This window comes from Musca domestica, unplaced genomic scaffold (genome assembly GCF_030504385.1).
Source record: "Musca domestica strain aabys unplaced genomic scaffold, Musca_domestica.polishedcontigs.V.1.1 3, whole genome shotgun sequence".
In the NCBI taxonomy this organism is placed as follows: domain Eukaryota; kingdom Metazoa; phylum Arthropoda; class Insecta; order Diptera; family Muscidae; genus Musca; species Musca domestica.
The window spans coordinates 18,420,764-18,437,271 of NW_026712299.1; the positions used below are offsets into that span (position 1 = coordinate 18,420,764).

Here is a 16,508-nt window from a genome sequence, read left to right on the forward strand (position 1 = left end):
AAAATAAAATTTTTGTTGGAGCTAGTTGTAGGTTGTTATGTTACCCTTAGCCGAACAAAGGATTCTCAATATTTTCGGCTTCATTTTGTAATATATACGGGGTGATATGAAAAAACTGCAATCAACTTCAGACTGCTGTCATTTCTAAGCCACTCGCCCGACAGCTGTTCAAATTATTCCAGTGAATGCTCATTATATTATTTAAAAGCGAAGCATTGCATTTAGGTGAGAATTTTCCAGAAAAAAGTTATTCGTGATGGAATTCAAGCGTGATAGTGTTATTTCTTTATATTTGGCTGGAAAACCACAAGTGGCTAGCGTTAGAACACTCCAGCATTTAAATTTGAATAAATCTTTTGTGTCTCGTACCATCGCTCGTTGCCGTGATACTGGTAGCGTAGCCCGACGTCAAGGAAGTGGACGGAAGAAAACAGCAACATCAGCAAAAATAGTTTGAAAAGTGAAGAAGCGACTTGATCGAAACTCGCGTCGCAGTAGCCGAAAAATAGCTCGTGAGCTGAACATATCGCAATACTCCATTCGGCAAATATAGAAAAATGAGCACGGGGTAAAGCCATTGAAATTTCGAAAAAGTGCATGAACTTACACCGCAACGGAAAGAAAATAGACTCAAAAGAGCTAAAGCTTGGCCGAAAGTGGTGAACTGCCGAATTTGGTTTTCTCCGATGAGGAAACATTCGATGTCCAGCAGTTTGTAAACTACCATAATGACCGTGTTTACTTGCCAAAGAGGTCAGCTGAAAATGTGCACCTTCTGTTGGCCACCAGAACTCAAGCGCCGGCCGATGGTCACTCTCTGCTCGTATTAATCGTCCGTGGCATCAGAATAAATGCCGAATATTATCGCGAAAATATTCTGTAGGGTGTATAAAAGCCTTGGGCACGCAAACATTTTGCCCGCAGACCTTGGACATTCAAACAGGATTTAACAGGATTGTGCCTGGAGTATTTTGGAAAGCAAGGTTGACACTAAAAAATACCAAAGTGTCGATCACTTCAAGCAAGCGCTTCGCCGGGAATGGGCCAAAATACCGCAGAGCAGCATTCGGGCAGCGTGTGACAGTTTTATTGGCCGTTTGAAGGCCATAATTCGAGCCAAAGGTGACCGATTCGAACAAATCTAAACGTATTCTAAAATCTGATTCTATTTCCGGCAGAACTACATTTCTTCAGTCCGATTTGGGTAATTTGAAATCTTTAGACGTGGCTATCTGCATCCAACACCAATGTGTTGGTCAAAAGAATTCTGCTGACGATTTGAAGTATGTTGTTACCTGGAAAAATTGTCTTTAAAACCCAAGATTTTGTGCGAGTAAAAAATTTATCTTTGAAAAAAAATGTTTCTTTACAATCCACTGTTATTCCTTAAAAACCTAGGAATAGTGATCCTTGGACATTTGAGTATGTTGTTACCTGGAAAAATTGTCTTTAAAATCCAAGATTTTGAGTGAGTAAAAAATTATCTTTGATAAAAAAATATTTCTTTATAATCCACTATTATTCCGTAAATACCTAGGATTAGTGACCCTTGGACATTTGATTCGTAAAAAATCAATGATTTGAATTGTGTTGGTCTTTCAAAAGAGATAGTTCTAAATTTTTAAACAATTCATTCTTTCGAAAAAAAATATTCAATATTCATTAATTTCATAATCAAAACATTAATATTCAAATTGTTACATAAACTATCCACAACTTGTGATCTTTTTTTGTAAAAATCGACGATTTGCGGTCTATTGGTCTTTGAAAAAGTTTTTCTTTAATTGTGGTTCTTGAAAAAAATATTTAAAAAAAATCCACATTTAGCGGCTGAGCCTTGGGAAACCTATTCCAACATAAATTGCTGATTTCTGACACTGGTTCATGAAAATGTATTCTTACAAAATCCACGATTGGTCCTTAAAAAGAAAAAGTTCTAAAATACTGTGTTCAAAAGGGCTTTGGAAAAATTTTCCTTGAAAGATATCATGTTCACGATTTGAAAAAAAAAAAAAAACAAAAAACTAGGAGGATTGGAAAAGAGGAAAACCTAGGTATTCCCTGCCTTACCCCCTGGTAAACATTACCATCTTTCTCCACAAATAAACAAACGTTATTTTTTTAAAAACAAAAATGTAGGGATTAAGCCTGACCATTTTGCAACAACAAAATACTATGGTATCGCGAACAATGTGTGGACTTTGGATAATTTTCAAAAATATACGATTTGTGGATTGGAAAAATCATTCTTTGAAAAATGCAGGATTTGAGACTTTTGGTTCTTGGAAAAAAATGTTCATTAAAAAAATAAAGATTTGGGGACTGGAGGATAAATTGTCCTTTATTATAAAAAATTGGTCTTTTTTATAAAAATCGACAATTTTGTATTTTGAAAAGTTGTTTGGTTCTTGGAAAAAACATTTCTTAAAAAATACACAATTTACTGTTGATCCTTGTGAAAAAAGAAATTTTATTTTTTAAAAATCCACGAATTGTGGCTGCTGGTTGCTTCTTCAAAAAAAAAAAAAAAAACATTTTCTAAATATTTATATTGGAATAATATTTTACTAAAAAAATAAATTTTGTGGACTGTTGGTCCTTGGAAACTGTCTAATAGCTTTTGAATGTATTCGACATTTAAGCTAGCTTATAAAAAAGCTGTATTCCTTTCGATTGCTCTCCTAAGCGAGACATGTGTCCATACTGGTGTGGACATGTGTCTGAAGCCTTTAACTAAATATTGTTGTGGAAAAATATGTAAAAAAAAACATAGAAAATACTCACAAAAAATGAACAAAATCGAAGTTCATCAAAATATTTTGTAATTACACATTGTACTGCCGCAGGTAACAATTATAGGATCCGATTACTCGGCTAAATTGAGCAAAAATTAAAACAAAAACAAAAAAAAAAACAAACTGACAAATGAAAAGCAAAGACTATAGACAGAAGAGGCCGACCATTAGATACCCTAAAAATTCCCTCTGAAAGACCTTCTGGTATGTATGGGAGAACTCTGTTCGGCCTTTTTTCTATACAATGTCTGTAAATTGCCTTCTGTCTCTCTCTCTAAGGTAGAATAAAATATATTTTGTCTATAGAAGACCTGGTTCTTATATCTATAGAACCCGCGTTAAATATATAGAGGATCTATGGAATGGCTTCTATCAATAAAGTCCCTAAAAACAACGGAGATACCTTATGCTTTTTTTTATACAGAAATTCATAGGTTAGTCTTTAAAATAACCTTTTTCTTAGTACCCGATCCACATATCGCTAATGTAGGGTATCCCAATAAAATGAACTGCAATCAAAAATTACTTCAAAACAAAAAGAGCTAAAAACAAGTTAAAAAGCAATAAGTTCGGCCAGGCCGCACTTTGAATACCCTCCACCATTTGGATGGAGTTTGGAAATTTTCAAAAAATAAATTCTTTAAAAAATTCTGTTAACATTTTAAAAATACCGAATATTGCCGTTATATTGGGGTCTATCCGACGTGGACCTACATAGGCTTTGTTTGTCATAAGCCATTACCATATTCAAATTCGCAACAATTTTCTGTCACAAGCTATAGCATCCATTACGAACGTCAATACGACATCTCAAAAAATTTCGGTGGGTATTGTACCCACCGAATATAGGGAGGTACTGATATATGGGGCCTATACGAAGACCTGGACCTGCATAGACATTTTTCTGTCACAGACTGTAGTTCCCATTACGAACTCTAAATACGTAATTTGAAACAATTCCGGTAAATAATGGCGTTAAAATCATCAAAATACCGAATATAGGGAGATACCGTTATATGGGGGCTATAGGAAGACGTAGACCGCCCAGATAATTTTCTGTCATAGGCTGTAGTGTCCATATCGAACTTCAAATACCAAAATTGAAACAATTCTGGTGAATAATGTCGCTAAAATCATCAAAATACCGAATATCGGGAGGTACCGTTATATGGGGGCTATATGAAAACGTGGACCTACACGTGGACCATTTACGAACTTTACCTGCCTACTGGGAAAATAAACAGGTGTGCAAAATTTTAGCCTTCTATCTCAATTCGTTCGAAAGATAGCGTGATTACAACAGACAGACAGACAGACGGACATGGCTAAATCGACATAGAATTTTACGCTGATCAAGAATATATATACTTTGTTGGGTCTGACATGAGTATTTCGAGGAGTTACAAACGGAATGACAAAGTTAATATACCCTCCATAGTATGGTGGAGGGTATAAAAAAGCAAAACTACTTTTTTTTAATCTGTTGCGACTTGCCGTAGCAGCAGCAAACAAGCTACCACCATTCAGCTATTAAATCAATATAATTTGTCTAAACCAGACACTCCTCAGACCGTGGCTAGACGACACCACCATGAGATCTTGAACAGAAGCTAACAACTACGGTGTAAGTCCGATGGACATGGTGGCGGTGGTGGTGTCCACAAGCTGGAGTCAAAAATGCACAGCAACAAGAAAAAAAAAAAAACAAAAATAAATGACGGTGATGATGTTGGAGTCGGTGAAGGCGACACTAACAGTCCAAACAGCAAAAAAAACCCGCAACAACTAGACTACACACAAAAAAAAACATAGCTCCCCAATAAGTTGGTTGTCTAGCTGGCCGACTGCACTGTGCGGTGCAGACTCTGAGATGCTGTTTTGTTTGTCATTGACATCATCGGCGACCGTCGGTGTAAAAAAGAAGCAAAAGCTGCTTCATTTATGAAGGAGGCACTGACTGACTGAGTAAGTGAGTGAGCGAATGACTGACTGCATGACAATCGCAAGGTGGTGGTAATATTGTCAGTTGCTTTGGCATAAAGCTGTGCCAATATGACGATGCTCGCATTTTGGCATTTGTTGTGGTCAACATTTGTTAACACTTTAACAAGTTATGATTTAAGATAAACTACTGCCTCGAATCACATCTACATAAATTCATATACACGTGTGTATGTATGTGTCGTAACGAATTTGGTAGCTCGGAATTGAATTAGACAAATGACATGAAATGTTCAGAGATGTTATTATGGATTGGTTATGATAATCGGGAGGATTACGATTTTATGAGATTTTATAGTTTTAAGGAGTAGAGACCGAAAGGAAGTCTTCTATACATAAGAGAAGTCCATGAGGTTGGTGTTCTCTATCTGTAGAAGACCTCAACAGGTTCTTCTATCCATCGAGGACCTCCATATGGTCTTCTATGCATAGAAGATCTCGACAAGGTCACTACTGGGTGTTCTATCCGTAGAAGACCAAGGAAGGTTCTTCTATCCATCGAGAACCTCCAAAGCGTCTTCTATTCACAATAGGCCCCCATAGGATCTTATATCCATAGAAGACCTCGACAAGGTCTTCTATACACAGAGGACCTGCATGCTGTCTTTTATACATAGAAGACATCAACAAAGACTTCTATCCATAGAAAACCTCCATAAAGACTTCTATCCATAGATGACCTCCACAAGGTCTTCCATCCATAGTAGACCTCCTCAAGACCTTCTATCCATAGAGTACCTCTACAAGCTACTTTATTTACCTTCACAAGATCTTCTATCCATAGAAGACCTACACAAGGTCTTCCATCCATAGAAGACCCCCACTGGGTCTTCTATACGTAGAAGACCTCCACAGGGTATTTTATCAATAGAAGACCTACACAGAGACTTTTGTCAAAAGAAGACTCCACATGGTCTTTATCTATGGAAGGCCTCCTCAGGGTAGTAAACCGTAGAAGACATCCACACGTTTGAATGTCTATAAAACACCTCGACAAGGTCTTCAATCAATAGAAGACCTCCAGAATGTCTGTAAAAAGCCCCTACAAGGTCTTCCATTCGTAAAAGTCCTCCACAAGGTCTATCCATAAAATACATAGACAAGGTCTTCTATCTGTAGAAAGCCTGTACAAGGTCTTTTATCCATGGTAGACCTTGGAGAGGTCTTATATCCATGGTAAAACTCTCCAAGGTCTTATATCCATAGTACACTTCTCCAGAGCCTTTTATCCATAGCAGACCTCCTCAAGACCGTCTATCCATAGAAAACCTTTACAAGGTCTTCTTTACATAGAATACCTACACAAGGCCTTCTATCAATAGAAGATCTCCACAAAATCTTCTGTGCGTAATAGGCGTCGATAAAGTTGTTTATTAATTGGCGCCCTTTCCAGGATATTCTATTCATAGAAGATCTCCTTTTATAATTCCTTCCAGAAGAATCCTACAAAGGGTCTTTTAGAAATATATAACGTTCTGGAGATGTACTTTTAATAGAAACCCTTAAAAAGATGTTTCATAAATGGAGGATTTTAAAAGGCACTCCTTACACAAGATACCTTCAAGAGGATTACGATATCCTCTATGGGCAGGAGGTCCTCAAGAGGTCTTCTGTAAATCAAAGATCTTCAAGAGTTTTTTTTTGCAAATAATAGACTTCCAATAATAATAAACGATTTCTATTGGTCTTCTATTGACAGAGACCCCTAAGGGGGCTTCCTACAGGTCTTCCATATGAGTTAGTAAAATATATTTTCCTCTTTCGTCATATCCTCCTGATTGAACACAGTTTAATATCTTTACCATAAACTCCAATTTCCCATAGCTATTGCAATTAGTTACAATTACAAAATTTTGCACATAAAAAGCCAAACTTTTCTGCCAATTAGTCCGTGGCTAATCGATAACAAAAGACTTAGGACACGAACTTGTAGTCGCCCACAAAAAGGTCACTAACATCTTCCCTTGATTGTGATGGCAGTATTGCAGTTTTTTTTTTTTCAAATTCACCTTGAAATTCTCATTATTGTTTTCATCAGCATCATAACCCAACAGACTTCTTCTCCTCTTCCTTCTCCTCCTTCTCCTCCTCAATGTGCTGATGCTTACTCAATCGTTTAATGGAAAAAATGGAAAGCGATTTGTCTAGTTTCGTTTTAGCTAATAATTTATCAACAACTGCAGTATGTTATGTACTCAGATGGCTGCTGGTATGCATGTGTGTGTGTGTGTATGTATGTATGTATGTTAGTTTTGTTTTTGCAATTTTATGCAGCAATCATTATTGCCATCGGCATTGTCATCCTCACCAGCCACGATGGCTAGCATCGTCAGTATGTCAGTAACGGCCATGATGATGATCGGACCATTGATTTTGGGCAATGGCGATGAAGTCTAAGGATGATGTTAATGACGTTTATGCTCCCCCTTTGAATAACAAGTACCCACACATACATGAATACATGATTATGTTTGAATATTTTTCGTTAAATCTATTCACGTCAACAACGCCGATCACTACCGCCAAAGCCCAGCGCATCGTGACGTATCATTCAAAAGTGTCTGTGCTTACTTCATACCACCAAAATGTATGGGTTGGTACAATTTCTGGTGGTTTTGATAAAGGACTAAGTTTATTTATAAAAAAATAAAAAAGCAGAAGCATTGTAGAAATGAAAAAAAGGAACAAACTTTCTTCTAACCCCAAAAAAAAAATGTTTTTCTTTTCAATATCTTTGTCTTCTAACATTACTTCTTCAGAGCTGAACTTGAAAAACAAAACAACAAACACGTTCTTAATATTATAAACTCTTCATTGATGTCGGGCTGTCGCAATTAGAGAGAACCCACTGGGTTTATAAGTCAGTCAAACATTCAATTTAAGAAAAAACCAGTAAAGAAAGTCTTAAAGTTGAGCGGGACCGACTTTATGATATCCTACACCACTTTTCTAATTTAGAAGAGCTCCACATTTCAATTAAAAGTTTTTATGGGAGAATTCAATCATACACGCTATGATTATAATTATAATTTAAAGTTGAAAGGACTAAATATGCCGAAGTATTTGCATCTTTTAAATTCGGACTTGTATTGCCCATTTGGTGCACAATTAATTTAAATTCGGATAAAAATATATATGGGAGCTATATCCAAATCTGAACCGATACCTATAAAATTTGGCAAATATATTTCTGAGCTGTATTTGATATATTTCCCTGAATATCGTTGTTACGGAGTGCATATTACGGCTATGGGTAACAAATATAACAAATCGGATGATATGGGAGCTATATCTATATCTGAACCGATCAATGATCAATTCGGTCGTAAGTGCCAAATTTCATCCCATTTGGGCAAATATTAGACGTTTGGTACACAATCAAAGGTAAATCGGACGAAGTTATATATGGGAGCTATATCCAAATCTGAACCGATCTCGATAAAATTTAGCAAATGTATTTCTGAGCTGTATTTGGTATAATTCCCCAAATATTGTTGATACGGAGTGCATATTACGCCTGTGGGTAACAAATCGGATGAACAATATATATGGGAGCTATAGCTATATCTGTACCGATCTTCACCAAATTTGGCATTCTACCTTCGAGACTCAATTCGGTCGTATGTGCCAAATTCCATCTCATTTGAGCAAATATTATACGTTTGGTGCACAATAAAGGTAAATCGGACGAAGTTATATATGGGAGCTATATCCAAATCTGAACCGATTTCGATAAAATTTGGCAAAGATATGCAGAGTGCATATTACGGCTGCGGAGGACAAAAATAACAAATCGGATGAACAATATATATGGGAGCTATAGCTATATCTGAACCGATTTCGATAAAATTTGGCATACTTATTTTCAGGTCCAATCTGATCGTACGTGCAAAATTCCATAATATTCAGACTGATATTACACGTTTGGTGCACAATAAAAGGCAAATCGGACGAAGATATATATGGGAGCTATATCTAAATTTTGACCGATTATCTCCAATTTCAATAGGGTTCGTCCTTGGGCCAAACAAATAATTTGTGCAAAATTGCATCTGGTTTACAAAAATACATGGACAGACGGACGGACGGACGGGCATGCATAAATCGACTCAGAATGTGATTCTATGCAGATCATCAAAAGGAAATGCACAAAGACATAATACCCTGACCACCTTGTGGTGTAGGGTATAAAAAATAAAAAAGTACGTTTACACTTACTAAATAGTGAGGATTTCAATTGCCTATTCCATTGCGTATACGTCAAATCGAATTCGCCACTCGACCATTTATCAAGTGGTCTTCCTATCGTAAATGATTCTTCAAGTGGTCTTCCATGGTTAAAATATCCTTCAAGTGTCTAGAGGATAAGTTGCCATTAAAATTGTCTTCTGTGGATATAAGGATATGGATAGTAAATCTAGCAAGGTAACTAGCAAGTGTCCGCTTCTTCGTCACCGAAAATCCCAACTAAAATTTTAGATTCGTTAGTACTCAAAATGTACAATTTGATCAGGATATATATATATATTTGATACGGTCAAAACGTGCCTAGTCGAAATAATGGTTTTAGACCCTAGGTCTCTTTGGACCAAATCCGTTTCAGGACATTTGGAGTCGATCTAGCGATGTCCGTCTGTCTGGCTGGCTGGTGCGCACGATAACTCTCGAAGGGAGTATCCGATTTGGTCCAAACTTGGTACATCGTAATATTTTTGTCAAACTTAGATCGAGCTCGCAATATCGAGATACGCAATATCGGTCCACTTCTTCTGGTACCTCCCCCACAAAATGTCGGAAATTTCAAAGAAAATATTATATTGCACAGAAAGAGAAAGGATGATCATATTATTTCCATCAGTGCTAGTTCAGGTGCGAAAATGGACAATATCGGTCCACTCCTTCTGGTCAACAGGTCCACTCCTTCTGGTCAAGGTTCAGCATTTTAAATAATTACAACGTGATGAAAGAGTTCGATTGTCTTCAAATTTCACAAATTCAAATATTTTTATTAACCCAAGGTCGGGTGTGAAGATGGGCAATATCGGTCCACTCCTTCTGGAACCACCCCACAAAATGTCGAAATTTTCAAATAATATATTTCTTGCGCAGAAAGAGAAACGATAAACCGATTTTTCTCCAACTTTGCAAATCCTAATATTTACATCAGTGCTAGGTCAGGTGCGAAAATGGACAATATCGGTTCACTCCATCAAGTACCTCTCCCACAAAGGTTCAAAATTTTGAATAATTAGAACTATTATAAAATGTGATTTAAGAATCCGATTGTCTTCAAATTTCACACATCCTAATATTTTTTTTTAACCCAAGCTCTGGTGCGAAGATGGAATATATCGGTTCACTCTTTCTGGTAAATCCCCCACAAAAGATCGACCTTTTTTAAATTTTCTAAAAATTATCACATTTCAAAGTGAAGGAACCAAAGTAGCCCAAGGCTGGCACGTCGCAATATTATATCATATTTATTCTGGTCCGATACGAAATGGACAAGATTGGCATATTCCTTCGGAACATACTCCAAAATTTGAATATATATAAAGAAGGCAATATATATTTAAGTAACCGAACGTTGACTGAGGGTGTACATCTATCGGCAATCAAAACTTTATACTTTGTACTAAATTTTCAGAATTTCAAGGTGTTATATATTATTAAAGACTTAAAATCTTTCATTTTAAAGTTTACCGATATCAGATATTAAAAAATTAACTCACATCTTTCCAAAACTATTTCAACGTCTCCATATGTAAACCCTAAACATCGGGAGTCGGCTCAATATCAAATTTAGGAATTCCGGTTCTATCCCTTCACCCAATACCAAATGTAGTAACAAAACAATCTACATCTTTCGATCCTAGACACCAACAGTCATCCAAAATTAGTACCATTTAGTACTTTTTCAAACAATTATAGTATTTTTATTTGCAAAACCACCACCAGATCTCATCATCACATGCCAAGAGAGACCTCAATATCAATTTCGGTACTTCAGTTCTATAAATTCGCTCAATACCAAACTTAGTAAAATTTGGTACTTTTCGTATAATTTGGTACTCATTTGAAAAAACCAAATTTCAAACCCCGATACCATCAATAATCTAAATTACAAATCTCGTCTAATACCCAATTTAGTACTTTTCGTACAAATAAAGAATGCATTTTCGAAACAACCCCCCACACCGTTACCACAGACACCAACAGTGGCATCTAAATAAAATTTCAGGATTCTCTGCCCTATCCCTTCACCCAATATCAAATTTAGTACCATTCAGTATTTTTCGTACAAATAATGGACGTATTTTCCAACCACCGCCAAATCTGAAACACAGATATCACTAGAACGTTAATTATTAAATTTCATCATTTAATCTCTATCAAATTATCTAACACCAAATTTAGTACCATTTAGTACTTTTTGCACAACTTTAGTACATAATTCCCTAATAAAAAATTTCAGATTTCAAGCATTATCTGTTCACCCAATACCAAATTGTACCAAATATAGTACTATTTACTACTTTTTGTGTAATTGTAGTACACATTTCCCAAACCACCTCCATATCTCAAATATAGATACCAAAAGAGACCTAAAGGCCTCTTTGAGAATTCCAGCCCTATCCCATCACCCAATACCAATTTTAGTACCAATCAGCACTTTTCGTACAAATAAATGACGCATTTTAAAATGATCGTCAAATCTCAGCCTCAGATACATCTAAATACCAAATTTTAGAATCAAATATCTGTCCCTTCACTCAATTCCAAATATAGTACCATTCAGTACTTTTCGTACAGTTATACACATTATTTGTTAGTACACATTATCGAAAATTCCTCCATATGTACAGGCTACACATGAACAGCGACCCTAATACCGAATTTCGTATTTCAAGCACTTTCAGTACACCCAATTCATAATTGTACCAAATATAGTACTATTTAGTACTTTCGTACAATTAAAGCACACGTTTCCATAACCACCTATGTACCACAAATCTGCCACCAACAGGAACCCGTTTTTATACCCTACACACAAGGTGGTCAGGGTATTATGTCTTTGTGCATTTGTTTGTAACAGGCAAAAGGAAGCGAGATAGACCCACAGTTCCTTTTGATGATCTGCATAGATTCACATTCTGAGTCGAATTATGCATGTCCGTCCGTCCGTCTGTCCATGTATTATTGTAAACAAAGTACAGGTCGCATTCATTGCCCGATCCAGATAACATTTTGCACAGATAATTTGTTTGGCCCAAGGACGAACCTTATTGAAATCGGAGATAATCGGTAAAAATGTAGATATAGTTCGCATATATATCTTCGTCCGATTTACTTTTTATTGTGCACCAAACGTGTAACACAGCCCGAATTGTATGAAATTTTGCATATACACCCATATTAGGCCTGAAAATAAGTATGCCAAATTTGATCGAAATATATATAGCTAAAGCTCCCATATATATTGTTCATCCGATTTGTTATTTTTGTCTTCCGCGGCCGTAATATGCACTCTGTAACAACAATATTTGGGGAAATATATCAAATACAGCTCAGAAATACATTTGCTAAATTTTATCGAGATCGGTTCAGATTTGGATATAGCTTCCAAATAAAACTTCGTCCGATTTACCTTTGATTGTGCACCAAACGTCTAATATCTGCCCAAATGGGATGAAATTTGGCACTTACGACCGAATTGAGTCTAGAAGCTAGTATGTCAAATTTGGTGAAGATCGGTTCAGATATAGCTATAGCTCGCATATATACTGTTCATCCGATTTGTTATATTTGGGACCCACAGCCGTAAAATGCACTCCGTAACAACGATATTCAGGGAAATATATCAAATACAGCTCAGAAATATCTTTGCCAAATTGTATCGAGATCGGTTCAGATTTGGTTATAGCTCCCATATATATTTGTGTCCGATTTTAAATTATTTGTGCACCAAATGGGCAACACAAGTCGGAATTTAAAAGATACAAATGCTTCGGCATATTTAGTCCTTTGAACTTTAAATTATAATTATAATCATAGCGTGTATGATTGAATTCTCCCATAAAAACTTTTAAATTTTATGTGGAGCTCTACTAAATTAGCAAAGTGGTGTAGGGTATTATAAGTCGGCCCCGCCCGACTTTAAGACTTTCTTTACTGGTTAAATATGGAATATCCTTCAATTGGTTGTAAGCATATACAAGACAATGCAAGTAGTTTTCTGTGGACAGGGAAGGAGAATATTCAAGTATTCTTACCAGAATTAAAGCCTATCAGATGTCCTCTGATTTTCGAAGCCATACTTTTCTAATTGCCTTTCCGAAGCTATGAAACAAGTTTTGAATATTAGAAAAGTTAAGGGGTCTTCCTTGCGAAGTGCCTATTTCTTCGTTTATTTCCTCATGTGGACTTAATGCTTTTCACCAAACGGATTACACACCCCGACTATTTGTCTCTGTCTGGAGTTAATATAACAAACATAGGTGGCTCCAAGCACGAAACCATTTTCTTCCATTTACATGGGAAGCAAATCGCCAGTTGTGAATGTGCTGGATGTTTGCAAATGGGGGGTTACTGAGGTCTGGGTGTCTACCATCTGTTGTTTGTTTGTTTCTCTCTTACTGTCTGTCTGTCTGTTTATCTGCTGGCATTGAAGCAATGACTGATAGTTCATCAAATATTTGATGATCGCCAAGGCAAGACGGACTCTTTTATGGTTATATCTCATTTTCATGAATGGAAATGGAGGATTTATGTTTTGTAAAAAAGGCTTTGATTTTTCTTTATGTTTCTTAATTTGAATCATGATTTTTATAATGCTGAGAAAAATTTTGCTTATTTTTTATTGGAGAAGGAGGAGGTGGTGGTGACAGGAAGCCATAACTCAGGAAGTGAACCTATGGGGGGGGGGGTGGGAGTAGGTTAGCATAAACCTGGAAATGGTTATTTAAGAAAACACACATGCACACGTGTGTAGAGAACTAGTGATGGGAATATACTTCTTCTTTCTAGATGTAACGATAGACTCGTTAAGATCCAAAAAAAAAAAAAACACATGTAGTTCAGGTGCAACATGCATTGCGATACACAGACGCGTTTCAATTGATTGTTCTGATTATTCTTTATTTTTAAATATCTTCTCTATATATACAAAAGCGAAGTGAAATAACTGATTGACTGACTGACCGAGAACCACCAAACAAAACGGTTGAAGTTAAAGTCTTCAAATTTTGCAAGTCTTCAAATAAGTCTGAGTTTTTATACCCTACACCACAAGGTGGTCAGGGTATTATGTCTTTGTGCATTTGTTTGTAACAGGCAGAAGGAAACGAGATAGACCCATAGTTCCTTTTGATGATCTGCATAGAATCACATTTTGAGTCGATTTATGCATGTCCGTCCGTCCGTCTGTCCATGTATTTTTGTAAACAAAGTACAGTTCGCATTTATTGCCCTGTCCAGATGAAATTTTGCACAAATCATTTGTTTGGCCCAAGGACGAACCCTATTGAAATTGGAGATGATCGGTCGAAATTTAGATATAGCTCCCATATATATCTTCGTCCGATTTGCCTTTTATTGTGTACCAAACGTGTAATATCAGTCCGAATAGTATGGAATTTCGCACGTACGATCAGATTGGACCTGAAAATAAGTACGCCAAATTTGATCGAAATCGGTTCAGATGTAGCTTTAGCTCCCATATATATTGTACATCCGATTTGTTATTTTTGTCCTCCGCAGCCGTAATATACACTCTGTAACAACAATATTTGGGGAAATATATCAAATATAGCTCAGAAATACATTTGCTAAATTTTATCGAGATCGGTTCAGATTTTGATATGGCTCCCATATATAACTTCGTCCGATTTACCTTTGATTGTGCACCAAACGTCTTATATTTGCCCAAATGGGATAAAATTTGGCACTTACGACCGAATTGAGTCTAGAAGCCAGTATGTCAAATTTGGTGAAGATCGGTTCAGATATAGCTATAGCTCCTACATATACTGTTCATCCGATTTGTTATATATGTTACCCACAGCCGTAATATGCACTCCGTATCAACGATATTCAGGGAAATATATCAAATACAGCTCAGAAATATCTTTGCCAAATTTTATCAAGATCGGTTCCGATTTGGATATAGCAAATTAATTGTGCACCAAATTGCCAATACAAGTCCGAATTTAAAAGATACAAATGCTTCGGCATATTTAGTCCTTTGAACTTTAAATTATAATTATAATCATTGCGTGTATGATTGAATTCTCCCATAAAAAAACTTTTAATTGTTATGCGGAGCTCTACTAAATTAGCAAGTGGTGTGGGGTATCATAAAGTCGGCCCGCCCGACTTTAAGACTTTCTTTACTGGTTAGAAATTTACGAAAATACTCAAAAGTAGTACGAAAAGTACTAAAATGAACTAAAAATTGAATACGTTATATATGAATTTGGAATGAGATTCATTGATGGAGTGCAGAGGTTTTTGGAAATTCGAACTGTAGGTTGTGAAAACTTCTAAAATAGTACTAAACTTCTAAAATGCTACCATTTGGAGTCATGTGAACGAACGATTAGAGCTAAAAACTTGAAGTTTGGTATGAGAATCAAGGTTGGTAAGTACGTTTGGTATATGAAGGTACTGTTGGAAACAGTACTAAATGTTACTAACTTTGAAACTGTTTGGTCTAGGTTAGACGGATGAAGCTCGAATTGTGAAATTTATTCATTGGAGTCATTGTTGGTGATAGGTTTGCGTTGAAGAAGTGGATTTCGAAATGTGTACTACTAAATAGTGCAATATTAGGTACAATTTGGTATTGTGTGGTCACATAGTGCTTGAGGAAATGTCTACTATAATTGTACAAAAAGTACTGAATTTACAGAACAGTGTTGGCTTGTTTGTTCGGGATACCATAGTATTTTGTTGTTGCAAAATGGTCAGGATTAATCCCTTTATTGTTGTTTTTATAAAAACAACGTTTGTTTATTAGTGGAGAACGATGGTAATGTTTTAATGAGGATTGGTGGCTCTTTCCGAAATCTAGGTATTCCCTGCCTTAAACGCTGGTAAACATTACCATCGTTCTCCACTAATAAACACACGTTGTTTTTATAAAAAAAAACAACAATAATGGGATTGAGCCTGACCATTTCTCCACAACAAAGTACTGAATTTACTGTATTTGGTATTGGGTGAAGGGATTGTGGTAAAATTCTGAAATTTGGTATTTAAATTACTGATGCTATCTGTGTTTTTGAGATTTGGAGGAGGCTTGAAAATGTGGCCAATGTTTGTACAGAAAAGTACTAAATTGTACTAAATGCATTGGATGAAGTGATAGAGATGAAATTCTGAAATTTGATATTTTGATTACTTATAGTATCTGTGGTTTAGAAATGTGTTCTCTTTTTGTACGAAAAGTACTAAATGGTACCAAAATTTAGTATAGGATAAAGGAATTAGGCTGAAATCCCGAAATTTGATATGGATGTCACTGTTGGTGTCTGTGGTTGAGAGAAGGAGCTGGCTTTGGATATGCGACCTACATTTGTACGAAAAGTACTAAATGGCATTGGGTGAAAGGATAGGTCTGCAATTCACAAATTTGATGTTGAGGTCTCTGTTGGTATCTGGTCATTGACATGTGGAGCTGGTTTGGAAATGCAACCTGTATTTGTACGAAAA

General features: G+C 36.1%; 1 protein-coding gene across 1 annotated transcript in view; it reads right to left on the minus strand.

The window, feature by feature from the left end:
* LOC101897322 (mucin-2) overlaps nt 1-16,508 on the minus strand; it is a 62,356-nt gene that overhangs the window by 3,736 nt on the left and 42,112 nt on the right. The window lies entirely within an intron of this gene.